This window comes from Herpailurus yagouaroundi, unplaced genomic scaffold (assembly GCF_014898765.1).
Source record: "Herpailurus yagouaroundi ecotype Mexico unplaced genomic scaffold, PumYag 190, whole genome shotgun sequence".
Lineage (NCBI taxonomy): Eukaryota > Metazoa > Chordata > Mammalia > Carnivora > Felidae > Herpailurus > Herpailurus yagouaroundi.
Window position 1 is genome coordinate 11,505,042 of NW_024412421.1, and position 20,926 is coordinate 11,525,967.

Genomic DNA, 20,926 nt, shown 5'->3' on the forward strand with positions numbered 1-20,926 from the left:
TTAGATTAGAAGGACAACATAATTTATTAACCAAACCAAAACACTTCTGAAAGTAAATGGTGTAACCAGTTAAACCAGACAACAGGTGTGAACCAAGACATGTGATCACCCTAGCTGGCAAAAATCTTAAAAAAAAAAAAAAAAAAAAAAAAAAACCTGACCTGTCCCTCCAAACATTACTTTGTTTCTAAAATGTACTTTCGGGGCGCCTGGGTGGCGCAGTCGGTTAAGCGTCCGACTTCAGCCAGGTCACGATCTCGCGGTCCGTGAGTTCGAGCCCCGCGTCAGGCTCTGGGCTGATGGCTCGGAGCCTGGAGCCTGTTTCCGATTCTGTGCCTCCCTCTCTCTCTGCCCCTCCCCCGTTCATGCTCTGTCTCTCTCTGTCGCAAAAATAAATAAACGTTGAAAAAAAAATTTAAAAAAAAAAATAAATAAAATGTACTTTCACTGGTCTCTCCTTCTCAGTCTCTTTTGCTGACTCCTCCTCCTTGAACACTACAAATTGTTTCTTGTGCATCCACTCTAAGGAATACCAAGCACTGTGGATTACAGTTAATCTTCTAAGTGTTAACATAAAAGAATACCCATGACACTGAGTGAAAAGCTTCGGAACTATGAATAGCAAGATTGCATCTTTTAAATAAAGACATCTACGTTCCTATGTGCAGAGAATGCAGAGAAAATAAGGTCTCAACCATAGTGGTTACAGACAGGATTTCACTTAAAATTCCATTTACAAAAAGACCCCGAGGGGCGCCTAGGTGGCACAGTCAGTTAAGCGTCCAACTCTTGGTCTTGGCTCAAGTCATGATCTCACAGTTCATGAGTTCAGGTCCTGCATCAGTCTCTGTGCTGACAGCATGGGAGGCTGCTTGGGATTCTGTCTCTCCCCTCTGCCCCTCCCCAGTTTGTGCGCTCGCTCTCACTCTCTTAAAAAAGAAGTTTAAGTCCTAAATAAAGAGTCCTTCTAGAAATCTACAGACCTTCATACATACAACATGTACAGTATTATTCAGTGCAGCAATAGCTGTCATAGCAAAGGAATGGCTAGGAGTTGGTGACCGAATAAATATCTTGGACAACGTATATAGTATTCTAGCCTTTAAACTCTTATTTCTAGGGGCACCTGGGTGGCTCAGTCAGTTAGGCATCTGACTTCATTCAGCTCAGGTCATGATCAGGTTTGTGAGTTTGAGCCCCATGTCAGGCTCTGTGCTGGCAGCTTAGAGCCCGCTTCAGATTCTGTCTCTCCCTCTCTCTGCCTCTACCCCACTCGCACTGTCTTTCTCACACACAAAATAATAGTAATAAACATTAAAAAAAAATTTTAAATAAGAAAATAAACTGTTATTTCTATATATGCTACTTTTTGCTTCTAATATGTGGACATAGAGTTAGCTTTTTGCAAAAAATATACAGGAAAGATAAGCCACAAACTAATCAAAATGGTTAGCCATAAGGGAGAAAAGGGTAGAAGGCATACAAATCTGATTGAAAACTCAGCAAGTATACCTTTTTGTATGTTTTTGACTTTTGAATCACGTGATTATCTTCCACGTTTGAAATTTAATTAAGAAAAAACCTACAATCAGGGGCACCTCAGTCTGGTTAAGCATCCGACTTCAGCTTAGGTCACAATCTCAGTTTGGGAGTTCAAGACCCACTCTGCGGCTCAGTGCTGACAGCTCGGAGCCTGGAGCCTGCTTCTGTGTCTCCTCCTCTCTCTGTCCATCCCCTGCTCTCACTCTGTTTCTCTCTCTCAAAAATAAATAAACATTAAAAAAAATTTTCCTGAGGAAAAAACACAACCAAATACAAACAAATAAACCTGAGTGTCAAAATGATTACATAAAACACAATGAAAACAAATTATTTCAAATAATTACTGAACACAGATGCTGTACATCCTTGATGGACAATGCAGAGTGGTGTGTGGGTGTGTGTGTATTATTTCTTATTTGAAGGGGCGGGGGGGTGAGGGGGGGCAAGTATCTTAAGTTGGGTCCATGCTCAGCACAGAGCCTGACGCAGGGCTCTATCCCACAACCCTGGGAACATAACCTGAGCCAAAACCAAGAGTTGAACACTCAACCAACTGAACCACCAAAGTACCCCTATTTTTTAGGACCAAAAGAAATCAAAGAAATTTGACTCATGTTTACAGTTAGCAAGAGTATTTCATTAAAAATTTTAAACTTTGGGTACCTGGGTGGCTCAGTTAGTTGACTTCAGCTCAGGTCATGATCTCCCAGTTCATGGATTCAAGCCCCACGTCAGGATCTGTGCTGATGGTGCAAAGCCTGCTTGGGATTGTCTCCCTCTTTTCTCTGACTTTCCCCCACCCACTCACTCACTCTCTCTCTAAAATAAGTAAATAAACTTTTTTTTTTTTTTTAAGTTTACAGTGTGCCTGGATAGCTCAGTCAGTTAAGTGTCCTACTTTGGTTCAGGTCATGATCTCACAGTTAATGGGTTCAAGCCCCATATCGGGCTCTGTGCTAAGAGCCTGTTGAGCCTGGAGCTTACTTCAGATTCTGTGTCTCCCTCTCTCTCTGCCCCTCCTCCACTCACAGTGTCCCTCTCTCTCTCTCCCTCCCTCTTGAAGATAAACATTAAAAACATTTTAATAAAAAAGTTTAAACTATTTTTATATTATTGGGCAAAGCAAATTAACAGGAATCCAAATTCAGTGCAAAAAAAATGTGGTAAACATAAAAGTTTAAAGGCCGTGGGGCACCTGGATGGCTCAGTAGATTAAGTGTCCAACTTTGGCCTAGGTCATGATCTCACCATTCCTGAGTTCGAGCCCTGCGTTAGGCTCTGCGCTGAAAGCTCACAGCCTGGAGCCTGTATCAGATTGTGTCTCCCTCTATCTCTCTCTCTGCCCCTCCACTGCTCATGCTCTGTCTCTCTCTCAAAAATAAATAAACATTTAAAACAAAAAAATCAATAAAATAGGCAAACTTAAAAAAAAAAAAAAGCTTAAAGGCCTGAAATACTATATTTCAAATGGAATTATCAGGAGAAATGCTTTTTAAAAATCATCATTTCCTAACGGAGTTTAATGAAAGCCCTAGACTATACAATGAAAACTACAAGACAGTGTTGAAAAAAAATTAAAGATGGCACAAACAAGTGGAAGGACACTGTGTTAGAAGAGTTAATACTCTTAGACTACCCATGCCACCCAAAGCCACCTAGACTCAACACAAACCCTATGAAAGTCCCAATGGCATTTTTCACATAAATAGAAAAAAAAAAAAAAAAGTCCTAAAATTGGTATGGAACCATAAAAGACCCTCATGAGCCAAACAATCATGAGAAAGAACAAAAAAACCGGAGGCACCACAGTTCTTGATTTTCAACTATACTACAAACCTATAGTAATTAAAACAGTATAGCATAAAAATAGACACAAAGATGAAAAGAACAGAGAGCCTAGAACTAAACCCTTGTATATACAGCTTACTAATATCTGAAAAGGGGGACAAGAACAACCAATGGGGAAAGAACAGTCTCTTCAACAAACGCTGCTGGGGAAAACTGGAAAGCTACATGCAAAAAAATGGAAGTGGACCTCTATCTTACACACTCACAAAAATTAACTCAAAATGGATTAAAGACTTAAACAAAAGACCTGATACCACAAAGAAAACATACAAAATAAGCTCTTCAGTGCTGATCTTGGCAATGATGTTTTTGGAGATCACACCAAAAAGCACAAACAACAAAAGAAAAAGAATCAACAAATGCGACATCAAAATTAAAAGCTTCTGCACAACAAAACAAACAACAAAATGAAAAGGCAACCTACAAAATTAGAGTATTTGCAAAACATGTACCAGATAAAGGGTTAACATAAGAACTCATACAGGGACACCTGAGTAACTCAGTTGGTTGGGATTCCTTCCAACTCTTGATCTTGGCTCAGGTCCCGATCTCACAGTTTCTTAGTTTGATCCCTGCCCTGGGCTCTTTGCTGATGGCTTAGAGCCTGTTTGGGATTATCTCTCCTTCCCTCTGCCTCTTATCAGCTGTGCATTCTCTTTTTCTCTCTCTCTCTCAAAATAAACTTCAAAAATAAAAATTCAAACAACTCAGTAAAGATATTAAAAAAGCACAAACGATCCAATTAAAAAATAAGCAGAGGAACTGAACAAACATTTTCCCAAGGACGACATCAAAATAGCGAACAGGTATCTGCAAAGGTGCTCAACATCACTACTCATCAGAGAAAAGCATATCAAAATCAGAATAAAATATCATCTCACACCATTAAGAACAGCTAGCGACAAGAAGAGATAAGTGCTGGAGAGGATATGGAGAAAAGGGAACTCTTGTGAACTGCTGGTGGGATTGTAAAGTGATTCCACCACTATGGAGAACAGTATGAAAGTTCCTCAAAATATTAATAAGAGGCACCTGGATGGCTCAGTTGGTTGAGTGTCCAAATCCTGATTTTGGTTCAGGTCCTGATCCCAGGGTTGTGAGATGGAGACCTGCGCATGGAACCTGTTTAAGATTCTCACCCACCCCTCCCTCTCCCCTTCCCCCGCTGTGTGAGTGTGCTCTCTCTTGTGTGCAAAATTTAAAAAATAAAATAAAAACAAAAACAAAAACTTATACAAGATATTGAGGCAGGGGCACCTGGGTGGCTCAGTCGGCTAAGCGTCTGACTTCAGCTCAGGTCATGATCTCATGGTTTCAAGCCCACGTCAGGTTCTGTGCTGACAGCTCAGAGCCTGGAGCCTGCTTCAGATTCTGTGTCTCCCCTTCTCTCTGCCCCTCCCATGTTCACACTCTGTCTCTGTTTCTAAATAATAAATGTTTAAAAATTTTAAATAAATAAAAGATATTGAGGCAAAGTTTTTTAATTAATTGGATATTATAAAAGTATTTAATAATTTTAGGTGTACTTTGGCTATGCAAGAATGTCTTAATTTGCAGGAGATGCATGCTCAAGTATTTGAGGTAAAACAGTTAAGTATAAATATATGAATAGAGATGGGAAAAATGGGTGAAGGGGAGTGGGATGTACAGGATTCCAGTTATAGAATAAATCACAAAAATGAAAGGTATATCATAGAGAATATAGTCAGTGGTATGGCAATAATGTTGTATAATGACAGATGGTAGCAACACTTGTGGTAAGCACAGAATAACATATGGTGTTGTCAAATCACTATGTTGTGCACCTGAAACTGATGTAACGGTGTGTCAACTGTACTCCAATAAAAAAATATATATGAATAACAGAGAAAATAGTTACGGTAAGATGTTAATTGCTGACTCTAGGAAGAAGTTACTGGCTGTTCACTGTACTATTAATTTCTCTGTACATGTGATTTTCTTTTCTTTCTTAAAGACTTTACTTTGAGACATGATGGAAAAAATATGGAACACTGCATGAATTTGTGTGTCATCCTCATGCAGGGGCCGTGTTAATCTTCTCTGTATCCTATCAAGTCTAGTGTATGTGCTACTGTAGGAAGCATAGGTGAAATTTTTAATAAAACTGGGGGTGATGATAACGGCGCCGGGGTGGCTGAGTCAGGTTAAGCGTCCAACTTCAGCTCAGGTCGTGATCTCAGGGTTCATGAGTTCAAGCCCTGCATTGAGCTTTCTGCTGTCACCACAGAACCCGCTTCAGATTCTCTGTCCCCCTCTGTCTCTGCCCCTCCCCGGCTTGTTCTCTCGCTCAAAATAAATAATTAAAAAAAAAAATGGGGATGATGGGGTGCCTGGGTGGCTCAGTCAGTTAAGTGTCTGACTCTTGATTTTGGCTCAGGTCATGATCTCTCTCCCACTTCAGGCTGCACGCTGACAGTGCAGAGCGTACTTGGGATTCTCTTTCTCTTTGCACCCCCCCCCTCCCGCTTCCCTGTTCAGTGCTCTCTCAAAATAAATAAACTGTTTTTAAAAAAAAACAAACAAACCAACCAAGTTACTCTTTAAAAAAAAAAAAAAAACTAGCAGCGCATGGGTGGCTCAGTCGGTTAAGCATCCGACTTCGGCTCAGGTCATGATCTCACGGTCCATGAGTTCGAGCCCCGCGTCGGGCTCTGTGCTGACAGCTCAGAGCCTGGAGCCTGCTTCAGATTCTGTGTCTCCCTCTTTCTCTGACCCTCCCCCTTTCTCTGACCCTCCCCCGTTCATGCTCTGTCTCTCTCTGTCTCAAAAATAAATAAACATTAAAAAAAATTTAAATATTTCAATTCTAAATCTTTGAATGACTCTAAAAATGTTTTTATTTTTTATTTTTTAATTTTTTTTCAACGTTTATTTATTTTTGGGACAGAGAAAGACAGAGCATGAACAGGGGAGGGGTAGAGAGAGAGGGAGACACAGAATCGGAAACAGGCTCCAGGCTCTGAGCCATCAGCCCAGAGCCCGACGCGGGGCTTGAACTCACGGACCGCGAGATCGTGACCTGGCTGAAGTCGGACGCTTAACCGACTGCGCCACCCAGGCGCCCCTCTAAAAATGTTTTTAGATGTATCAACTTTATTCATGCAAATGAGATCTCTCTTTGACGGTGACTGTCAATAATTTGAAGATTAAAATGTTATGTAGGCTTTGAAGCATAAAAACCAACATAAATCTGATTGCAGAAACAAGCTCAAATTCATTAAGCTTTGAAAATATTTTTTTAACTTTATTTATTTTGAGAGAAAGAGCAGGCAAGCAAGGGAGGGGCAGAGAAAGAGGGAGAGAGAATCACAAACAGGTCCCCCCTGCCAGCACAGAGCCCGACTCTGGGCCCGAACTGATGAACCTTAAGATTATAACCTAAACTGAAATGAAGAGTAAGACATTTAACTGAATGAGCCACCCAAGTGCCCCTAAAATACTTTTAATGGAAAAACTATTACCATTCCTTATGAGGATTATATAAAATGTCCAAAATGATCTCCTTCCAGTTTATTCCAGTATACTTTATAAATATCTTCATTTGCTAAAAGATGGAACTCTTATTAATTCAAACACTTGAGCCTAACTTTATGCCATGGACATAGCTTAGGTGCTATATATATACCACAAGGGGCTTAATGCAATACAGATTTTTACACTAAAACAATTATGGGGAAAAAAAATGTGTATAAAACTGGGAGATGAAGGGTACCTGGATGGCTTAGTCAGAGGAACGTATCACTTTTGATCTTGAGGTCACGTGTTCCAGACCCACATTGGGTTTGGAGATTACTTAAAACACACACACATACACACACACACACACACACACACACACACACACATACACACACACCCCTGAGGCACCTGGGTGGCTCAGTCAGTTAAGTGTCCAACTCTTGATTTCAGCTCAGGTCACAATCTCATGGCCTTTTTTATTTTTTTAAACATTTATTCAACTTTGAGAGACAGAAACAGCGTGAGTGGGGAAGGAACAGAGAGAGAGGGAGACACAGAATCTGAAGCAGGCTCCAGGATCTGAGCTGTCAGCAACAGAGCCCGATGCAGGGCTTGAACCCATGGACCACGGGATCATGACCTGAGCTAAAGTTGGACACTTAACCAACTGAGCCACCCAGGCACCCCATGATCTCATGCCTCTTGAATTTGAGCCCTGCATCAGGCTCTGTGCTGACAGCTCACAGCCTGGAGCCTGCTTCAGATCTGGGTCTCCCTCTCTCTCTGCCCCTCCCCCGCTCATGCTCGGTTGGTCTCTCTCTCTCAAAAATAAATATTTAAAAAAGAAATAGGGGCGCCTGGGTGGCGCAGTCGGTTAAGCGTCTGACTTCAGCCAGGTCACGATCTTGCGGTCCGTGAGTTCGAGCCCCGCGTCGGGCTCTGGGCTGATGGCTCAGAGCCTGGAGCCTGTTTCCGATTCTGTGTCTCCCTCTCTCTCTGCCCCTCCCCCATTCATGCTCTGTCTCTCTCTGTCCCAAAAATAAATAAACGTTGAAAAAAAAAATTTAAAAAAAAAAAAAAAGAAATAAAAAACCGCTGACTCCTAAGCACCACCCTACATCAAGATAATCAAAATCCTCAAGGAAAGAGTACAGGGGCACCTGAGTGGCTTAGTGAGTTACCAGCTCAGGTCATCATTTCACAGTTTGTGGGTTTGAGCCCCACATCAGACTCTGTGCTGACAGCTAGGAGGCTGGAGCCTGCTTTGGATTCTGTGTGTCTCTCTCAAAAATAAAATAAACATTAAAAAAATAAAAAGAATACAGAACATTGTATTTTAAACACACTCTGCAGGTGATTCTTATGCATTTTAAAAGTTGAGAACCACTAAACTTACTAATGGCTTTGGGAAACGTTTTTAGAAAGTTTAACAACCTTTAATGCAATCTCTACTAAGTGACAAGGAAAGCCCTTCACATCTATTCCTTTTTCTCCCCTCAACTTCTACCAGTTCGGCCAAAGACATCTCTGTAAAGGCAATTTGGTCTCCCATTGCACTGACTGATGCTAGCAATCTTGGTAGTACGACCTAACTTGCTCTAGAATTAAATATCAACAAGTACTTTAAGAAGCCAAATAGGCCTGGGGCATCTAGGTGGCTCAGTGGGTTAAGGGTCTGACTCCCGCTCAGGTCAAAAATCTCAGGGTTTGTGGGTTCGAGCCCTATGTCAGGCTCTGTACTGGACACCATGGAGTCTGAAGCCTGCTTCAAATTGTGCCTCCCTCGCTCTCTGACCCTCCCCAATTCACACTCTTTCTCAAAAACAAACATTAAAAAAAAGAAGCCACTATCAACAACAGCCGAAGTATGGAAAGAGCCCAAATGTCCATCAATGGATGAATGGATAAAGATGTAGTATATATATATATATATATATATATATATATATATACACACATACACAATGGAGTATTACTCGGCAATCAAAAAGAATGAAATCTTGCCATTTGCAACTATGTGGATGTAACAAGAGGGTATTATGCTAAGTGAAATTAGTCAGAGAAAGACAAATATCATATGACTTCATTCATATGAGGACTTTAGGATACAAAACAGATGAACATAAGGGAAGGGAAGTAAAAATAATATAAAAACAGGGAGGGGGACAAAACATAAGAGACTCTTAAATATGGAGAACAAACTTGAGGGTTAGTGCAGGGGTTGTAGGAGGGGGGATGGGCTAAGTGGGTAAGGGGCATTAAGGAATCTACTGAAATCATTGTTTCACTATATGCTAACTAATTTGGATGTAAATTTTTATTTTTTTTTCAACGTTTATTTATTTTGGGGACAGAGAGAAACAGAGCATGAACGGGGGAGGGGCAGAGAGAGAGGGAGACACAGAATCGGAAACAGGCTCCAGGCTCTGAGCCATCAGCCCAGAGCCCGACGCGGGGCTCGAACTCACGGAGCGCGAGATCGTGACCTGGCTGAAGTCGGACGCTTAACCGACTGCGCCACCCAGGCGCCCCATGGATGTAAATTTTTAAAAATTAAACATAAAATTAAAAAAAGAGAGACAGAGACAACATGAGTGGGGGAGGGGCAGAGGGAGGAGAGAGAATCCCAAGCAGGCTCCGCACTGTTAGTACAGAGCCCAACGCAGGGCTTGAACTCACAAAACCGAGACCATGACCTGAACTGAAACCAAGAGTCAGATGCTTAACTGCCTGAGTCACCCAGGCACCCCTAATTTTATCTGATTTTAACTAATCTTAGTATAAATTTAAATAGCCTCATGTGGATAGTGGTTACCATACTGGCCAATGTTGCAAACTCCTAATGACCCATATAAATCGGGGCAGGTATCTTATTCTAGCATTCAGAAACAACCAATACCAATTTTCCCAGATGCCCCACTTTCCCCCTTGGTTTCCTTAAAAGGGACAGCTCATTATTTTCCATGGGACTTTATAAGCAACAAAATCACTGACTCAAAATATTCATCCCAATTTATTTTTTAAATTAAAAAATTTTTTTATTTTAGAGAGTAAGCACACACACACAAGGAGAGGGGCAGAAAGGGGGAGAGAGGGAATCTCAAGCAGCCTTTAAGCTCAGCACAGAGCTCGACGTGGGATGCCATCCCACAACCCTGGGCTCATGACCTGAGCCAAAATCATGAGTCAAAGCTCAACTAACTGAGCCACCCATGTGCCCCTACTTATTTTTAATTGAAGTGTTTTTATTTTATGTACAATGAGTTGCATTAAGGTAGGTATCCTGGGTATCTGCAGTTAAGGGAGGTATCTTGGATGGCCCATTCAAGGAAGTTCACTTAATGTAACTTAATGAAGCCTATATCCTTCACGGACTGACGGAAATACTGGCAGCACATACTGAGAATGTATTTCTGGTTCAGACCCTGCTGGTTCCAGCAAATGCAGCAAGAATGAGACCCCTGGCCAAATTTCCTCAGATGGCTCCAGTACAGCTGTTGGTGACCCATTTTGCTCTCAGATGCAATGAGGCAAAAGGCCATAGCAATCTTTAATACTCCTCCAAGAGGCAGAGATTCTAGATTTATAGTACACAGTTCCAATGCATTCATCCAAAATGGTTTACTTATTAAATTCTTAAATATAATTACTGTGTACAAAATAGGATAACTTATCCCAGTACAATCACAATACTTAAACAGAATTGTTCTAAGCATTTTATGTATATTAGTTTATTTAAACCTGGTAACTCTTTGAGGAAGGTATTATCCCAAGTTTATAGCTGAAGAATAGTTTAAATGGCAATTGCTAATAGAATTTTAAAGACACTATTTAACAGAACTTTAAAGAATTGGGCAGTAGAGGTAAGAGGATTTAAAAATGAACAAAAATCCTTGTATTGCACCTTCAAAATCATTAAGAGTCTAAATAAGTGTTTTAATACCAAGTCCTAAAACAAACAGTTCCTGATAGGAGTATCTCCAACCTTTAGGATGAATAGTAAGAGTTTTAGACCACTTAATCCCCAATTCTGTACTGAATACTCAGGAATCATCTTTTTCCCCCCCCAGGAATCATCTTTAATCCATTCCTTTTTCATCCAGGAAATGAACAACTCTTTAAAAACGTATCAAGTGAAAAAGGCCTAAATATCCCCCTAAAAGTGCAATGGTTAAGTAAATCATAAAAAGGAATACTATCTATAGGGAGGAAAGCAAGTTTCAGAACAGCATTGTGTATATATATGTGCTTATATGTAGAGTATCCAGAATGATACAAAAATAACTATCTGAAAAGTTAGATGAAAAGAGATAAGAAGGGAACTGAACTTTTTTTCCCTACTGAAATACAAATGTAATTTTCAAACACAAAATATTAGGCCAACAAAATTTTGCATATTCCAATTTTGCATATTCTCTATACAAAATCCCTTTTGATGGAGACCATTCACCTCACTTACTGAGCAGAAAAGAGTTAACATAGAAGGCCTGCGACTGCTATCCTTAGGAAGACATGCCAGGTTGGCCCGTGGCTAGTGTGAGAACCTGGATTTGGGGAAAACTAATCCCCATTCCAAGAGCTAATAAGAGTGGCTCACTGTGACTAAACTGTACCAAAAAATGTGGTTCATGTGTAACACCTACCTTCCCTCCAGGAACCTGGAATTTTAATGGGTGACAGGCAGAAGGTGCCTATAACAATCCTAGGCACTGGGTCTCTCAGGAGCTTCGCTGCTGGGCAACAGTTTGCACATACGTGTTGTCACAATTCCTTGTTGAAGGAATTATGTGTGTCTGATGTGACTCTACTGGGAAAGGCACTGGGAGAGGTTCAGCTTTGGAAGCATGAGTCCAGTTTCCTCAGACTTCACCTCATATGCCTTTTCCCTTTGCTGATTTTGCTTTGTATCCTTTTGCTGTAATAAATCACGGTCCTAAATACAATCCCCACACACTAACCCTGACAGTGGCCAAAATGAAATGTCTTCTGGAGGTAACTAAGACCCATTTTGTGGCTTTCTTCTCTTTTATGTATAGAACCCCCATCTCAGACTTCTAGATTTTATCATAAAGATGATCCTACAAGCTACATGAATTGGTTTAAGTGTATTTTAGGGAATAAGGGAGTAGGAGAGACTAGGTAGATGCTTACCAAATCTGTTTCCTCTCCCTGGCTAAACAGCTAGACTACATTTCTCAGCCTTTCTTGCATAGGTGTGGCCAAGATCCTAAGTTCTAGCCAATAAAACGCAGGCCAAAAATGATACCAGCCACTTCTGGACCTTGTCCATAAAACCTCATACTCATGACCCTCTGGTTTTATCACCATCTGCCAGCTAAACAAAGAGGACTCCCTCTAGAGAAAAACAATGCCACAAGATGGAAGGAGCCTGGGTTCCTGAATTACCACACAGAAGGCAACCTAATGAACACTCAATGAAAGTTATCTGAGGAAAGTTATCGGAGTATAAATGTCTACTCTGCCAAGCCACTGATATCTTGGGGTTGTTTATTACGTTAATCTGCTTTGCATACTAACAGACGGCATGATCTGGTAAACATTTTTAATTTTTTTTTTCAACGTTTATTTATTTTTGGGAGAGAGACAGAGCATGAATGGGCGAGGGGCAGAGAGAGAGGGAGACACAGAATCGGAAACAGGCTCCAGGCTCTGAGACATCAGCCCAGAGCCCGACGCGGGGCTCGAACTCACGGGCTGCGAGATCGTGACCTGGCTGAAGTCGGACGCTTAACCGACTGCGCCACCCAGGCGCCCCTGGTAAACATTTTTAGAAGCTACTCTTGACAATGCAAAATACTGAGAAAGAGGAGGTCACAAGGAAATTTGATAATATTAAGAGGGAGGGGCGCCTAGGTGGCTCAGTTGGTTAAGCATCCGACTCTTGATTTCAGCTCAGGCCATGATCTCACAGCTTCAGTTCGAGCCGCGCATCGAGCTGTCTGCTGTCAGCACAGAGCCTGCTTCAGATCCTCTGTTCCCCACCCCCTACCCCTGCCCTGCTCAAGCACACGTTCTCTCATCTCTCAAAAATCAACAACAACAAAAGATTATAGGGAAAGCAAAGTGAATGCATTCAAGAGAGAACTGCAAGGACTCTCTGAAACTGTGAATAAGCAAGACAAGTGAAGGAAAAGGAGCAGTCAAATATATTTCCACTAAGCACCTGGATTCCACTTACTCCTGACATGAAACAACTAAGAGAATACATGGCAAGAAAGAAAATCAAGAATTCAATTTGGACAGGACTATGAATTACAGCCTGCAACATAGCAAGGGTGAGCTACAAATAATAGATCTGGGAGTCATCGACATATAAAAAAAAAAAAAAGACGGGATAGAACTACAGAATGAAAATAAGAGCGTCTAGAGAGAATCTTAAGGAAGCTTAGTATTTCAGGGTGGATAAAGAGGAACTCAAGAAAGGAAATGAAGAGTAGCCTGAGAAGTGGAAAAAACTCAGAACGCATAATATCAGAAACCAAGCAAAGTCCTCTACTTAGTGGTAATAAATAAAACCTACAAACAGCATCCCTAAAGAGAGCCTTAAGGATGAACCTTCACCAAATGTCCATTGTGGCAGACAGCCTCTAAAACAACCCCAACAATCCCTAAAATGTCTATCCTTATGTAATCCCCTCCCCTTATGAGTGGGATGGACCTTAAGTGTAGCTTCAAAAGAAGGAAATACTCATTTCCAAGTGTACTTTACAAAAAAGACTGACTTCTGTCTTGTTTATCTCTCTCTGAGCCTATGTTCTAAGCAAGCTGCCATGCTGTGAGTATGGAAAAGACACATGTGGCAAGCAACTGATGTCTCCAAAACAACAGCAAGAATTTGAAGCCAGACAAATGCCACATGAGTGAGCTTGTAAGATCTCTCCACCCTTCAGCCTTGAGATGACTGCAGCCCGTTAATACCTGCATTGGAACTCTGTGAAAGACACTGAGCCAGAAGTACCTAGCCAAGCTGTGCCTTAGAAATAAAGAACAAGAAAGGTTAAACAGCTAAATTCGGAGGTTATTTTGTCATGCAGTAATTGATAACTAATATACCTGTAGTCTGCAGAAATCATGGGGGGAAAGATTTTTTTTTTAGGTTTATTTATTTTGAGAGAGAGCACATGGGGAGGGGCAGAGAGAGAGGGAGAAAGAGAATCCCAAGCAAGCTCCACACTGTCAGCACAGAGCCAGACGCGAGGCTCAATCCCACGGGATATGAGCTGAAATCAAGAGTTGAACACTTAACCAACTGAGCCACCCAGGTGCCCCCATGGGGGAAAGATTTTAAAAGGTATAGCTGGCAGTATACCAAAACTATATAGAAATTATAAATTATCAGAAATAGCAACTAACTGATCATTGATAACCTTCAAGGGGAAAGTTAGTGACTACCAGAAGGTAGGCCAAGACGCCTCCATAAAGTGGACAATGCATCAGGTAATAAGACCAGGGCCTACTTCAAGCCCCAGCCCCTCCAAAACCTCCCAAGCCACTTCAGATCATCTACAGGCTAATCTACCTCCTCTCCCCTTCAATATGTATGATGCACTATAAAATTAGGGGCACCTGCGTGGCTCAAGCAGTTAAGCATCCGACTCTGGCTCAGGTCATGATCTCAAGGTTTGTGGGTTCGAGCCCCGCATCAGGCTCTGTGCTGACAGCTCCAAGCCTGCAGCCTGCATTGGATTCTGCGTCTCCCTCTCCCTCAGCCCCTCCCCTTCCTATGCTCTCTTTCTCTCTCTAAAATAAACATTAAAATTTTTTAATTTAATCAAACTGTTCACTATTGTTTCATGTGTATTATCCTTTATATCAGGCTCCCGTAGACATGCCTTGGCTTTTATTCCATAGCTCTTCCTCACCATCACTCCCAACCAATCAGCTTTGAGGGCACTGAAAACATTCCAGAACTGTGAAAAATACAATACCAATATTAATTTCTAGGACCCTAAAATATAATTTGACTAGGCCTAACAAAAAGGAAAATGTAGCCCAAGTTTGGCAAAGTTCTTCCACCTTCATCACCCATGAAATGGAGATAATTTTCCACAATCTCATTTCACGTTGGTTTGTCTTTAACTGTAGAAGCATCTTTACATTATGTATCACTAAAAAAGTTTACTTGATAGTATTTTTCTTAGGACAAGATGCATCCCAATTTCAGAGATGTTAAAATGTTGAAAATTTGTTTTATGATCAGTGAAATCTGTTATTCCTTCTCTTTACGCAGTCTTCTCATATGTGCCACTGTGAAATTAAATTTAAGTAACTTGTGATTTACACCAATAATAATTGGCTCTAAATTAAATAAAATAATCCTGACAAAAATCTGAACCTCAAGAGGGTATTTACTGGAATAAACTAGAAAGCAGTGTAATCTCCAAAAGTTTTTGTTTTCTTTTTAATTTTTATATTGGGGCGGGGGGAGACAGGGGAGAGGGGCAGAGAGAGAGAATGAATCTCAAACAGGCTCCTCACTCAATACAGAGGCCAAAGCAGGGCTCAATCGCAGGACCCTGGGATCATGACCTGAACTGAAACCAACCAACACTCAACCGACTGAACCAGCCAAGCGCACCTGCTAAAACATTCTGAAATGCTTAAAATTTTTTTTTTTAACATTTATTTATTTCTGAGAGACAGAGAGACAGAGCGTGATTATGGGAGGGGCAGAGAGAGAAGGAGACACAGAATCCAAAACAGGCTCCAGGCTCCGAGCTGTCAGCAGAGCCCGATGCAGGGCTCGAACCCACAGACCGCGAGATCATGACCTGAGCTGAAGTCGGCCGTTCAACCAACTGAGCCACCCAGGCGCCCCTTAAATGCTTGAGTGGGAGAGCCACTAGCACACAATGAGAATTAGAGATGAAATAAACATCACACAAAGGACAGCACCACCAACAAAGAATTATCCTGCCCAAACACCAACAGTGCCCTTGCTGAGAAAATGGCTTTTGCATCCACTTTCCGTAAGGTGAGCCCTAGATGTGAACACCTCAGGTATGACTTTCTACAAAGTTAACACAAAGCCAAGGACAACTTAAATTCATCAGATGATAAGAAATAGTGTATCACTTTCGTGAAGTGGCTACCACAACTTATCAGAGAAACAGTTTATGCACTATATGCACTAACTCAGCCAACTATTTGTGGAGTACTGACTGTGTGTCAGGTATTTAAGATACATCCGTGAAGAGACATACACATATGCCTGCATTCCCACTGGAGGTGAGAAACAGTAATCATTAGAAATTATAAAACATGTCAGGAGATGCTAAGTACTATAGAAAAAGAAAAAAACATCAGGGTAAAAGTGAGCCAGAGGACAGGAGGGATGCAATTTAAGTTTTCTGACGGTGGTCAGAGTGAGCCTTATTGAGAAAGAAGTCTTTGAGCAGACTTAAAAGGAGCTGAGGGGTTCAGCCATGCACATATCTGAGAGAATGTTCCAGGCAGAAGGATCAACCAGTTGGTGCACAGGCTTCCTAAGAGACTGCGTGGCATCTCTGTAAGGCAAAGCAAGGAGGTCAAGTGTAGTTGAAGGAAACCAACTGGGTGGACAGGGGTGATAAGTTAGGGGGAAATGGAGAATACATGAGTAGGTATAGAGCAGAGTTAAATTCTGTAGGTAATTAAAGGACTCTGGCTTTTATGAAAGACAAATGGAGAATCAACGGATGGTCCTGAACAGGACAACATGATATGACTTTTAAAATACAAGAATTAGGGGCGCCTGGGTGGCACAGTCGGTTAAGCGTCCGACTTCAGCCAGGTCACGATCTCGCGGTCCGTGAGTTCGAGCCCCGCGTCGGGCTCTGGGCTGATGGCTCAGAGCCTGGAGCCTGTTTCCGATTCTGTGTCTCCCTCTCTCTCTGCCCCTCCCCCGTTCATGCTCTGTCTCTCTCTGTCTCAAAAATAAATAAACGTTGAAAAAAAAATTTTTTTTTAAATAAAAAAAAAATAAAATACAAGAATTACTCTAGGGGTGCCTGGGTGGCTCAGTCAGTTAAGCGTTTGACTTCAGCGCAGGTCACGATCTCACGGTCCGTGAGTTCGAGCCGCGTGTCAGGCTCTGGGCTAATGTCTCAGAGCCTGGAGCCTGCTTCTGATTCTGTGTCTCCCTCTCTCTCTGCCCTCCCCCATTCATGTTCTGTCTCTCTCTGTCTCAAAAATAAATAAACGTTAAAAAAAAATTAAAAAAATAAAATAAAATACAAGAATTACTCTAGATGATGAACTGAGAAGCAAGGGTAGAAGCGAGGTAGATAATAATAGCACATTAAGAGACAAGTAGTCACTGAAACTCAACACAGAAGAACTCTACAAAGCTATATACAAATATGCCAAAACTAAGTTAGTATATCAAGATATACCAATGTTGGGGCGCCTGGGTGGCGCAGTCGGTTAAGCGTCCGACTTCAGCCAGGTCACGATCTCGCGGTCCGTGAGTTCGAGCCCCGCATCGGGCTCTGGGCTGATGGCTCGGAGCCTGGAGCCTGTTTCCGATTCTGTGTCTCCCTCTCTCTGCCCCTCCCCCGTTCATGCTCTGTCTCTCTCTGTCCCAAAAATAAATAAACGTTGAAAAAAAAAAATTAAAAAAAAAAAAAAAAGATATACCAATGTTTTGTGGTTGCCAGAGAACTTGAGGGCTTACTGATACAGGAGTGACTAAATACTTTCATGTAATTTCTACATTTTACATTTAGATACACGATCTCACCTTCTGTAATCTTTGGCATATTTGTCTGTTTGAAAAGGGAAGGGGAAAATTCTTTTTTAAGATTTTTTTTTAAAGTTTATTTTTGAGAGACAGCGTGAGTGGGGGAGGGGCAGAGAGGGAGACCCAGAATTTGAAGTAGGCTCCAGGCTCTGAGCTGTCAGCACAGAGCCTGACATGGGGCTCGAACTCACAAACATTGAGATCATGACCTGAGCTGAAGTCCGCTGCTTAACCACTGAGCCACTCAGGTGCCCCTCTTTTTTAAGATTTTATTTTTAAGTTATCTCTACCCCCAACATGGTGCTTGAACCTACAACCTTGAGAGACCAAGAGTCACACATTCCTCCAACTGAGTCAGCCAGGGACCCCTTTTTTGTTAACATTACTTTTCTATTTCTTTATATACAGATGATAGATTTTTCTTTTTAAGTAATCTCTACACCCAAAGTGGGGCTTGAACTCATGACCCCAAGATCAAGTGTCACAGGCTCTACCAACTGAGCCAGTCATCTGCTTTAGGAAAGGGGAATATTCTTAACAGTGGGCATATACATGGTAGACTTAACTCTCCATTACCCAAACTAAAGAGTAAAAACCAAGTGTAAATAAACCAATCATGAACATCCCAAAATTATGTATTACTGAGGTCAGAAAAGCCTAGTATAAAACTTGTTTTTCAGAACCCAGCTGACAAAGGCATAATGGTCAACAAATAGTAAATAGGTATGAAATAATAACAAATGGGGCATGAGCTAACTTGTTTCCTAACCATGCCACTTTACACAAGCAATTTTTACTCAATTCAATAGAATCTTAAAGATGTTAAAGAACATTTAACAGCCTCTTGTGGATATTTTCAGAATTTTACAAAACTTAATCCAATCCATACATCAGCATAGTTTGAAATACTGTTAGTGTTAGCAAATAAATCTTTTTTTTTTTTTTAAGTAAGCTCTTCACCCAATGTAGGGCTTGAACTCATGACCCCGAGACCAAGAGACCCATACTCTACAGACTGAGTCAGCCAGGCACCCCCAATAAATCCCTATTTTTAAAAAACTGAGAAAGTGGAGAACCAGAAAAGTATGCCTACTCCAAAGTCAGAAAGGAATCAAGCTTTTGACTTGGAATCAACTAAATATTCAGAAGCATCTTCCCAGAAGTAACTGCAAAACTATAAAGCAATATAGCGTATAATATACTCAATTACTAAAAGATAACTGAGAATCCTTCATGGAGCTACTTTAAAAATGTAACTACACCAAGAGAACATATTTGTTCTAACAAATACACATATTTGTTAGAATTCAATTTACAGTGCTGAAGAACATTGTAAAACCTCAGTCCTTCCCCATCCTTCAGAGGTCTTAACAGAAGTGCAAGTTAATTTACACTGAGGTTAAATATTAATCACACAATAACTCCAACAGAAAAGACCACCTGTTTGTCACACTACAGTTTTCTATTTTTACACTGAAGAGAAGAAAAACTCAAATCCTGTGTCTCATCCTCCAAAAACTTGCTGGGGAAAAAAAATCTGTATTTGCTTTAATCACAACTAAGAAAATCTCACCCAAATACACATTGGTGGTATCTCACAATATATGTGTATCAAGTCATTACACTCTACATATAAAACCTATACACTCGGGGCGCCTGGGTGGCGCAGTCGGTTAAGCGTCCGACTTCAGCCAGGTCACGATCTCGCGGTCCGTGAGTTCGAGCCCCGCGTCGGGCTCTGGGCTGACGGCTCAGAGCCTGGAGCCTGTTTCCAATTCTGTGTCTCCCTCTCTCTCTGCCCCTCGCCCGTTCATGCTGTCTCTCTCTGTCCCAAAAATAAATAAACGTTGAAAAAAAAAATTAAAAAAAAAAAAAAAAACCTATACACTCTACCTATACAACTTACATGATTGTGGGAATGAATGCAAGCTGGTGCAGCCACTCTGGAAAACAGTATGGAGGTTCCTCAAAAAACTAAAAATAGAACTACCCTACGACCCAGCAACTGCACTACTAGGTATTTATCCAAGGGATATAGGTGTGCTGTTTCGAAGGGACACATGCACCCCCATGTTTATAGCAGCACTATCCACAATAGCCAAAGTATGGAAACAGCCCAAATGTCCATCGATGGATGAATGGATAAAGAAGATGTGGTATATACATACAATGGAGTATTACTCAGCAATAAAAAAGAATGAAATCTTGCCATTTGCAACTACGTGGATGGAACTGGAGAGTATTATGCTAAGTGAAATGAGTCAGAGAAAGACAAAAATCATATGACTTCACTCATATGAGGGCTTTAAGAGACAAAACAGGTGAATGTAAGGGAAGGGAAACAAAAGTAATATAAAAACAGGGAGGGGGGGGCGCCTGGGTGGCGCAGTCGGTTAAGCGTCCGACTTCAGCCAGGTCACCATCTCGCGGTCCGTGAGTTCGAGCCCCGCGTCGGGCTCTGGGCTGATGGCTCAGAGCCTGGAGCCTGCTTCCCATTCTGTGTCTCCCTCTCTCTCTGCCCCTCCCCCGTTCATGCTCTGTCTCTCTCTGTCCCAAAAATAAATAAACGTTGAAAAAAAAAACAAAAACAAAAACAGGGAGGGGGACAAAACAAAAGAGACTCACAAATATGGAGAACAAACTGAGGGTTACTGGAGGGGTTGTGGGAGGGGGGGATGGGCTAAATGAGAAGAGGCACTAAGGAATCCACTCCTGAAATCATTGTTGCACTGTATGCTAATATGGACGTAAATTTAAAAAAATAAAATTAAAAAAAAATAAAAGGGGCACCTGGGTGGCTTAACTGGTTAAGGTCTGACTTCAACTCAGGTCATGATCTCACAGTTCATGGGTTCAAGCCCCGCGTCGGGCTCTGTGCTGATAGCTCTGAGCCTGGAGCCTGCTTCAGATTCTGTGTCTCCCTCTCTCTCTGATCCTCCCACACTCATGCTCATTCGCTCGCTCTCTCTCTCTCTCTCTCTCTCTCTCTCTCAAAAATAAACATTTAAAACAATTTCTTTATAAAAATAAAAATATTAAAAAAATAAATTTAAGAAAACACTATTGTGTGTCAATCAGGTCAATAAAATGGGGGGAAATCACATATTAGGAGTAAAGGAAAATTTTCCCTCGATAATTAATTACCTAAGAAACAGTTTAATTCTATAGAATTAGTATTTTTTTAAGTTTATTTATTGTGAGAGAGAGAGCACGCACACACAAGCAGAGGGAAGGGAGAGAGTAAGGATGAGAATCCCAAGCTAGCTCTCCGCTGTCAGCACAGAGACCAATGTGGGGCTCAAACCTACCCATGAG

At 41.4% G+C, this 20,926-nt stretch overlaps 1 protein-coding gene and 1 non-coding gene across 8 annotated transcripts in view; both read right to left on the reverse strand.

Annotated features, from left to right (window-relative positions):
- The window catches only part of CNOT1 (CCR4-NOT transcription complex subunit 1), a 106,655-nt gene that overhangs the window by 81,320 nt on the left and 4,409 nt on the right, over window positions 1-20,926 (reverse strand). The gene's annotated exons all lie outside the window — the stretch shown is intronic.
- LOC121010071 (U6 spliceosomal RNA) lies at window positions 5,389-5,495 on the reverse strand. Its single transcript, XR_005780992.1, has one exon. It is a non-coding gene; the product is annotated as a U6 spliceosomal RNA (small nuclear RNA).